Consider the following 9843-nt stretch of genomic DNA (forward strand, 5'->3'; position numbering starts at 1 on the left):
AAGAGTAAGGGATACATAATAGAATAAGTTTGTGGAAAGAATGAATGGCAAGCTGGAATCTTTTTTTTTTTTTTTTTTTTTTTTTTTTCTTTTTTTTTTTTTTTAATTAGTTTCTGCTTTATAACAAAGTGAATCAGTCATACATATACATCTGTTCCCACATCCCTTCCCTCATGCATCTCCCTCCCTCCCACCCTCCCCATCCCACCCCTCCAGGCGGTCACAAAGCACCGAGCTGATCTCCCTGTGCTCTGCGGCTGCTTCCCACTATCTATCTACCTTACGTTTGGTAGTGTATATATGTCCATGCCTCTCTTTCGCTTTGTCACAGCTTACCCTTCCCCCTCCCCATATCCTCAAGTCCATTCTCAAGTAGGTCTGTGTCTTTATTCTCGTTTTGCCCCTAGGTTCTTCATGACATTTTTTTTTAAATTCCGTATATATGTGTTAGCATACGGTATTTGTCTTTCTCTTTCTGACTAACTTCACTCTGTATGACAGACTCTAGGTCTATCCACCTCATTACAAATAGCTCAGTTTCGTTTCTTTTTATGGCTGAGTAATATTCCATTGTATATATGTGCCACATCTTCTTTATCCATTCATCCGATGATGGACACTTAGGTTGTTTCCAGCTCCGGGCTATTGTGAATAGAGCTGCAATGAACATTTTGGTACATGTCTCTTTTGGAATTATGGTTTTCTCAGGGTATATGCCCAGTAGTGGGATTGCTGGGTCATATGGTAGTTCTATTTGTAGTTTTTTAAGGAACCTCCATACCGTTCTCCATAGTGGCTGTACCAATTCACATTCCCACCAGCAGTGCAAGAGTGTTCCCTTTTCTCCACACCCTCTCCAGCATTTATTGTTTCTAGATTCCTTGATCAAGCTGGAATCTTAACCTTCTGATCTCCAGCCTTTGTATTCTCCTCGCTTTGTAGTCTCCTCCCTTTCAGGCTGTGGGTTCCCCCTTCAGGCACCTTCTTGCCTTGTAACCCCTCTAGGTCAATATTTACACTCTTACTTGATCTAGATCACACCAACTTGTTAACTCAAAGGTTAGTTTTTTATTTTTTTATTTTTTGTTGCACTGGGTCTTTGTTGAGACATGCTGGCTCCTTATTTCTGGCATGCGAACGCTTAGTTGTGGCATGCATGTGGGATCTAGTTCCCTGACCAGGGATTGAACCCCAGCCCCCTGCATTGGGAGCGCGGAGTAGTAACCACTATGCCGCCAGGGAAGTCCCCAGAGGTTAGTATTTTTGACTTTTGACCTTGAATCCTGGATTAAGGGCTTTGTGTGATGAGGAACTTCAGGTGTCTGCTAGCCTGGAGGGAGCTATTTTGAGGGATAGGGATGACCAATGATAAATGACTTTGGTTGATTTTCAGGGGCCAAAGGTGGTTTAGCTGGAGCCAGCATCTCCTCTCCCTTCCCCCTCACCTTTCCCTTCTCTTAATGTTATTCCCCACGGCCACTTCTACCGCTTCCAAGACTCTCACAGGACCCAAGTCTTCCTCTCTGTGTCATCTTCCCTGCTGCTCCAGGAAAGGAAGACATTAGTTTTACCCACCAGCAGCAATCCCAGTTCTGTGTATATTTCAGGGGATGTTGAGGCTTCTGGAGCCACAGCACCCAGCTGCTCAAGAATCCTTCAAGTGTCAGATGAGAAAACCGATGTCCAGATTTTTTAATCAATCAAGTTGATTCACACTTAGTCTTTCTTGTTGAATGAGCTTTAAGACAGCTATTTTGACCAACTGGAGCAATTTGATTCCCATTTACCCTTGGTTCTCAGCAGCATTCCAAATGGTTGGTGTTGCCAAGTCATCTGATAAAGGAGGCATGTTAGGTATAGTTTTATCTCAGAAAAAAATGTTATAGAGGAGGAAAAAAAACCTATTATGTTAATATATTTGACTGTAGGATTTTTAATACGCTTCCTGAAACCGTTGATTCAGGTACTGACTTACTAACAAACCACAGAAGTTCAACCAGCTCAGTTAGTCTGGTGATGCTATTCCCTCAAAGGAGGACAAGGATTTTGAAAGGAGATGGTAAACTATAAAAGGGGACTGGGGCCTTAAAATTAGTGAGAGTGGAGTTGAATGTGGAGACATGTGTGTCTGGAGGGGGCGGGAATAGTCCTGGGTACAGTGGTTTTGTGTTGGGTATGGCTATACTTCTGGTGTGGCCTTGAGATATTTTGGTGATTTCTATTAGCCCAGCACAGCTTTCTGCCTAACTGGGGTTAATCAGCGCTACACACTATTGTATTCAAATCAAGGCTAGGAAACTGCCAGAATTGAGGCATTTCCTTTTTATTTCATACACTGTTTGATATAGTTTCACAGTGAGCATATAGCCTTTATAATAATGATTTTTTTTAAAGTTACAAAACAAACCTGGAAAGTCTCCTTAGTTGGGAAAAATACTGTTTCTGGAGGGAATCTAAGGTTGCCTTGTAACTAGTGCCATCTCGTGGTCAGGTTAAGTTATTGCTCTGAAGTTGGACACAAAGCAAGCGCTGGGAAGACACTGGGTGGAGTTCAGTCGGGATCTGCCCCAGTGAGAGTACTTAGTGGACGACATACCATAGTCGTTTGACAAAGTTGTACAGAGCTTATACTTACTGAAATATTAATGCATCAATGAACTCACATTTACTCAGGAGTTAGAATCGAGAAAAATGGTTGTAGGTGCTCAGCCCATGCTAGTTGTGCTTCTATTTGGAGCCATTTCATCCTCCTTCCTGACCACCATCCTGCTCTTCTCACTTTAACCTCCAGTTTACTTTGTGCTCTTCCATCATGGGCCCCTTGAGTTAGAAGCTGCATTGTTACCCTCAATCCCTTTAGTAACATGTTGGTAAGAAGCTAGCAAATTCAGGGATACCTGCTTGGTACATTCCTGCTATTTAAAAAGTTCCCCACAATAGCTTCAGTTGGGTTGGATTTAGGGAAGGAGACTTCAAAGGGCATTGGTTCTAGGATTTAGGACAGTGAGCACAGAAGGAAGATGAAAGAAGACACCCTGTCTTGCCTGCTGGCTGTTTGACAGCAACCAAGGACAAGAGGGTCACCTATTCTTCTCCTAAGGTCTACTGGGTCTTGGTCTCCCTCTTCTTTTTATTTGTCCCCTTCTTCTGTCCTACTTGTAATTACCAAGGCAGAATGAAAGTTTGCTCCAGATACAGTTGGAAATTCTTCACCTTTGTCCCTATTTCACAGCAGGATCTTGGAATAAGACCAAGAAGGCTGATCTTTGGAAAGGCACTTCCTTAAGAGCAGCAGGAAGCGCAGCAGGACCATCTTCCTGGTAGCATCTTGCTGTACTAGTATGGTGGTCTGACTTGGACCACTATTAGAGCTGCCATGTGGGTGTAAACTTGTGCATGCACCAGAAATTATACCCATAATGCCATTAGAGGACTTGTGAGTGGTGGGAGATGAGCAGAGGTCCTGCCAGGCGTAATGCCGGTGAGGGAGCTTCAGTCTGCTAACCATAAGGGCTACTGGGCAGTAAGGGAAGGGTACTGGGAAGTAAGGGAAGGGTACTGGGCATCGCAGCATTGTGGACAGCAAAACAACAGCACCTGCAAATAAGGCAAGTAAGTAGAGATATTGCTAAAAGGGAACATACAGAAAAACACTGGAGAAGTCTTCTTGGAGAGGGACCCTGCCTGTGTCCCTGCCAAGTTCCCTGCTCTGTGACAGGGTGAATCTACTCCTAACAGAAATCTTACCCACATAATGATTGCCCGGTTGGTTTTATCCACAATAGCAATGCTGATATGCAGATAACTCTCAGGGAGACAGACCCCTAGGTGCCTTGGGGATGCTTCCCACAGCTGGTCATCAGGATGAGCAGGGTCTTTAAAGTCAGATAAATGTTCACATCTTGTCTTATTATGTGTGAGACGTTGGGCAAATTATTACATTTATTTGCGTTTCATTTTCCCCATTTACAAAATGGAAATAAAGATATCTATGTCAGAGAATGTTATAAGGAGCAAGTGAGACAATCCAAGTAAAGTACACAACCCCAAACTGTTTATAATAAATGCTATTATTATGACCCTATAACTCACAGAGTGGAAAGACCTAAATGCATGGAGGGTGTATCACCATTATGGCCTGTGGAATAAAGTACCCATTTCACCAATAACTAGAAGGTCTTTGACAAACAACAAAGACCACCAAGAGGGTAATAGGCTTGGAAAATGGTGTGATAATTCTGTACAGTGGAGTGAATACTGATCTTTGAGTCAGAAGATGTTTTTATTGATTGATCTTTTATCAAACTCCTAACCAAATAGCAGGCACTGTGCAGCTCTCGTAGGAGGGAAAAAATGGGCACCATAATCAGTGTCCCTGCCCTCATGGAGCTTAAGATCTGGTCAGGAAGGCAGATGTTAAGTAAATGATTCCACAATTAAGTTAACCAATGAGATAAGTGCTTTGAATGATGAATACAGTGTGCCAAGACAGCACCTAGCAGGGTGGGGTGGGGGTTTAGGTTAGTCTGAGGAATTCAGGGAAGGCTTCCTTGAGGAGGTGATATTTAAGCTGTTAATGAAGTGAAGATGGTATGGGGTGGGGAGGTGGAGGAGGAGGAGGGCATCTCCAGGCAGAGGAGCCTGGTGTCTCCTGAGTTGAAAGTACTGTATTTGAGCAGCTTAAAAAATGTAATCAGGTCAGCATGGCTGGAGCACCGTGAGTGAGGAGGGAGGACCTGAGACCTGGGTTTCTGGCCCAGCTCTGCTACTTATTGGCTGTGTGACCTTGGGCAGGTCAGTTAAACTTTCTGAGCAGCAGTTTTCTCATGTGACAAATGGAGATATTACCACACTGAAGCAGTTGAAAGGATTAAGAGAGATGTGAGTTCTTGGTAAATCATGCACCAATAAGGTATTATGTTTCTGTGCTGATCTAAGTGCAATGAATACTGAAAGCATCTGAAGGTGTGGATAAGTCATGTTGGTTTTTAGAGTTTCAGAGTGATGGCTTGGAAGAATAGGGAAGAGTTAAAACTCAGCAGGTGTTTGTTTACCCTAGGTTGCTAAAAGCAGAGCTTGCTTCACAGCTGTTCTAGGCATTGCCTTCTGCTAGGATTTGAATGGTACATATGGTTCTCTGGACCAGGGAAGGACCCACCTGCCCCACTGTAATAGGGTCATGGTTTCCATATAGTGCCTTTATGGAGATCCTCAATGGTGTTTTTATGGTATTTCCATAAATAGAATTTCTAGCCTGTATGTATACACACACATGTATAACTGAATCACTGGAAACTAATACATTGTAAATCAACTATACTTCAATAAAAATTTTAAAAATAATAAAAAGACATTTCTAGTCTGTTGCCTCAGATGTGTTCATTTGACTCCTAAAAACATCTATTTGTAAAAATTTTCTCATGTTTATACAGTCGGTTCCACACATGCTTTTCTGTAATTCCAAAGTCCGCAACGTTCTGAAAACAAAAAATTTTGTTTCTAACTCATTTGGGTGGCAAAACCTGGCCTGACTTGCATCCATTTTGTGGCAAAGCCAGAGGTGACGCTATTTATAGTCTTTGTTTACTCAACCTAATGTTAATAGTCATGCATTTTACTGCAGAAACATAATTGTGTTTATTATGGGCTTGAGACCTGCATATACATATCAAATAATCAGAGTTTCCAACATTTTGTAGCTTCTAATAGAAAAATCTGGGTGATGTGTCTTTTTACTCAGTATTATTTGGCTAGTGTGCTAGCGTGTTTAGCATAAGTGAGAATCATTATAGGGTGCATGAATTGGACATATCAGAAGAGACAAATCTGTTGCAGCAAAATGAACAAAAACCCCACCAACCAATTTCATACATGCATTAAGATGCACGTACTTTTCGAAATGGTATGAATAATTATGTACAGGTACTCATACCTGGTATATACTTAATTATATATATTTAATTAAACATAATACTTGTTTATTTTAAAATCCTTAAAAATCCAATTGTCTCATAGTTCCAGGAGTAGAAATACACACTAACTCTGTTTGTGAGAATGGAATATTTTCTAAATCTGTTAACCTGACCTCATATACCCTTTAGAAGAGGGACAAACTTACCATTTCCCTTTTTTGTTGCTTAGGTTGACCGAGCATTTCATTACGTTGTGTTCATTCATTATTATAGAAGGGCTTATTTATGGAGAAATTATTTGCAGAGGTAACTCATGGTGTCAACTTTGTAATCTGGTTATTGACCCTGAGATCCTGTGAGAGAGTGCTCCCCACGACCCCAGAGCACCTTGTGGGTAGGGGAGGTAAGTGCTCGACCAGGCATTCACAGTGTGGCTTTTTTATTTTATTGAAGTTTTGTGAATCCCAGACTGGGTTCCTCTGTATATGCCTGAGTGAAGTCCAGCATGTAAATACTTCATGTTTGAATTTTCAGTCTTCATCCCATACATGTTCTAAACAGCAAGAGCTGTGTACGACAGAAAACACCCCCTGAAGGTAAGTCTTTCATCCTAATGTAAGAGGGCACGAATATCCTCCCTTCACACAGTCACCACGGCTGCTTTAGATGGGAAGACAGAACTGAAATGTAGTTTGACCTTTGATAAAGAATGCCCTGAGGTGGGACTTGGGTGAGAGATGTGCCTTGAGACTAAGTCTCTGAATGCCTTGGAAAGAATTTGGAAATGGAGTAAAAGACTTGAATTCAAATATTGGCTCTGTTGATTTTGTAGCTGGATGTCCTTTGATTTGCTTCTTAATTTCTCTAAATCACAGTTTACTTGGCTCCAAAATTAAAGCACTAACATCTACTCTGCATGGTTGTGAGAGAATTAACTTAGATACCATCTCCTCACCCCGAAAGCACCTAGCTTCTAGCAGATCATCAATAAATTAAGCTACTTTGGTTAATATGTTTCCAGAGCTTACAAGGTGTTAAGTTCTGGGCTCTTTGCTCTCAGGGTTGGGCAGAAGACAAGGCAGAAGACAGGAAAGGAAGTGGAAGTGTGGGAAATAAAATGAACAAGGAGATTGGTCATTCTCAGGTAATTCAAGTGGGAACACCACCATCTCTATGAAAAACAGTCAAAAACCGAGAAAAGAGGTGGTTTCTCCAAAGGCACAAAGAATACAGGAGTGATGGCAGAAGGATGGAATCACGTCCAGGGACTTTTCCGGAGGAGAGGACTTCTGTGCCTGGTGTGGAAGGAGGAAGTGGATTGGCTGTGGGGAGGGTGGGGTTAGGGTACTCAAGCCGTGATTGGGGAAGGACCTCAATAAATGTCCCTGAGGAATATGGACCGGGAAGCTGGGAAGCTACATTGGAAGATAAAAAGTGTGAAAGGAGGAAGTTGCAGCTACTGGTGGAAAAAGGTGAGTGGTTTGCGTAGTGAATATAATTGGAGCCTCTCTCCACACCCTCAAATGCCTCTGCCCACTGAATAACAGATATTGGCTAGACTGTTTCAATGTGCTTTGGAAGGTTAAAAGAAAACAAAACCCAACTTTTAAAAGAGAAAGGATTATAAAGGTAACCCTTGTAAAACATTTGAACAAAAATTGAACAAATATGACCAAAAAAGGTTATCTAATAATTCATGGCCCCAGAGGTAATCACTGCTAACATTTTGATGTATTTTCTTTCAGCTTGTAAACACATATTATATCACAGTTGTACACATTTTGTATTTTTTTCCCAAACTCTCATGTTTTCCCATGTAAATGTCATTAGATAATCTTTTGAACATGTTTTTATAACTATTCCCTTGAACAGACAACATTCTAATTTATTGAATCAATAAACACTCTGTGATTTGGACATTAAAGTTGTTTCCTTTCCTGGGTTAGCATCAGCAATGTGGTGATTAATATTACCAAGATAATTTTCAAGTTCATAGAATCATAGACTCCTCTTTTCCAGGGGGTGATTCCATCCTTCCATCCTCCTCAATTCAGCATAGTAAAGGACTCAGGACTTCAGGGAAGCCAGAGACAAGTTTCCAGAATGAACGACAAGGGAATTCCCTCGCACTCTCACCATCTAGGGCCCCGGGTTCAATTCCTGGTCAGGGAACAACGATCCCACAAGTCTTGCGTGTGGCAAAAAACAAAACAAAACAAACAAACCAAAACCAAAACCAAAAAAAACAAAAACTAGGTGAGGAAATTGTGGGATCCTGAGAGAATGCCTACTCAGATACTCCCCTACAGAAAGGCCCTGCTGGGATGGGGAAGGGTGTCCTCTGGGCACTCAACCTTGCCAGGACCATGAAAGAGCACTGAGACCAGAGAGCTGACCTAGCCCATAGACAGGGCACAGAGACAGGAAACTCTTCTTTCTACAGCAGTCTGGGAAAATTCTCATCCATATGATGTTTTTTCTGCTGCCAATAACTTGACAGCCACATTTTTGATTCTGCCCTGCTGAAAGAACAGCAGGTCACTCAGAGGAGGGGTTGCTATCATTTTGAGTGTTTAGAAATCCTGCCCCACTCTCTTCTTCTCTTCTGCCCATTTTCTAGCTCAGTGGTTCTCAGCCACTCCCTAGGGAACAGTTTGAAGATTCGTGGGCTTTCTTTTTGTAATTACAGTGATGAGGGGGGAACTGTGGGCCCTATGGGTAGGGTAGGCGAATAAGATACTCTTCAAAGCATAGCCTGAACTATGAAGAACGGTCCCTCCTCCAGATTCTCAAATGTCCCCTAGGACATTCATGTAGGTGAAAACTTGTGTTTAATTATCGGAGCCTAGAATTTAATACAATTTTAAAAGTGGTTTTAATATACAATGAACTTTCTAGGAATGCAATTACGGTTCTGCGTGAATTCAGGGAAGATTGACTTTGCTACCAAGAGTTGTTCAACGTTTCGTTAAGTCACCTCATTGGCGGCGACGTGCTGGAGGTAGTTGAGTCACCAACTCAGCACCTGTATCATCCCGCATCTGTAGCAGTTTCAGCCCTGTAATTCTATGGATAAGTGCAAGCATCTGCCTACTTCATCATGACTTCAATACTCGTTAAAATACTGTTTATGTTCTTTTACTACAAATTACTTTTTTTCTTATGTCACAGACAGGGAAGCATGTTGATTTTTTTTTAAAGTTCTGTGTGTAGGTAGGTTATTTCCTCTATGAGCTTCAATTCAGCACAGTAAAGGAGTCATGACAAAATGTTTCAAGGGTTGAAGGTTGAGAAACTCAGTTCTAATCAGTCTCACAGCATTTGGCTTTTCCCCACCTCCTTCCCAGGACAAGCCAGAAAGAAGCTTTTTGTTTTACCCCATCCTCCAGAAGGAGCCCTCTCTCTCCTCTGGCAGCCCAAACTCATTCCCATGAACAATATACACACGCGCGCGCGCGCACACACACACACACACAGGCACACACCTTCCACCACCAGACAACAGCCTGGAGCCTCCGGAACTGTCAAAAGGCCTGCATTTCCCCCACTGTCTCTAGAGCTCCCAGTTCTTCCTTAGTCAAGAAATATTGATTGCTAGGCCCTGCTGGAGTAGAGATAATGCTAGCTTCTGCCCACTTGGAGGCTCTTTATTTCCTGGTCTTTTTCTTTCTTTCTTTCTTTTTTCCCCTCCTACTTCAATTTCTCTCCTTGATGCTACCCTCCCCATCTTTTGCTTCCAATCCTCTCTCCGCGTTCCCTCCCCGAAGCAGGCGAGTAGCATTGCTGCTGGACCCACGGAGCCACTCTGGTCTCCAGCTGTCTTCTCCACCCAACTCCTGTCGCGATGAGGCGGCTCCCGGCCTTCGCCCCCTCCCCTCCCCGCCCATCCCCTGTCTGACCCTGGCTTCTCCTTTCTCTCCCACCCGTCTCG

The sequence above is a fragment of the Mesoplodon bidens genome (assembly GCF_964165515.1).
Source record: "Mesoplodon bidens genome assembly, chromosome: 10".
NCBI lineage: Eukaryota > Metazoa > Chordata > Mammalia > Artiodactyla > Ziphiidae > Mesoplodon > Mesoplodon bidens.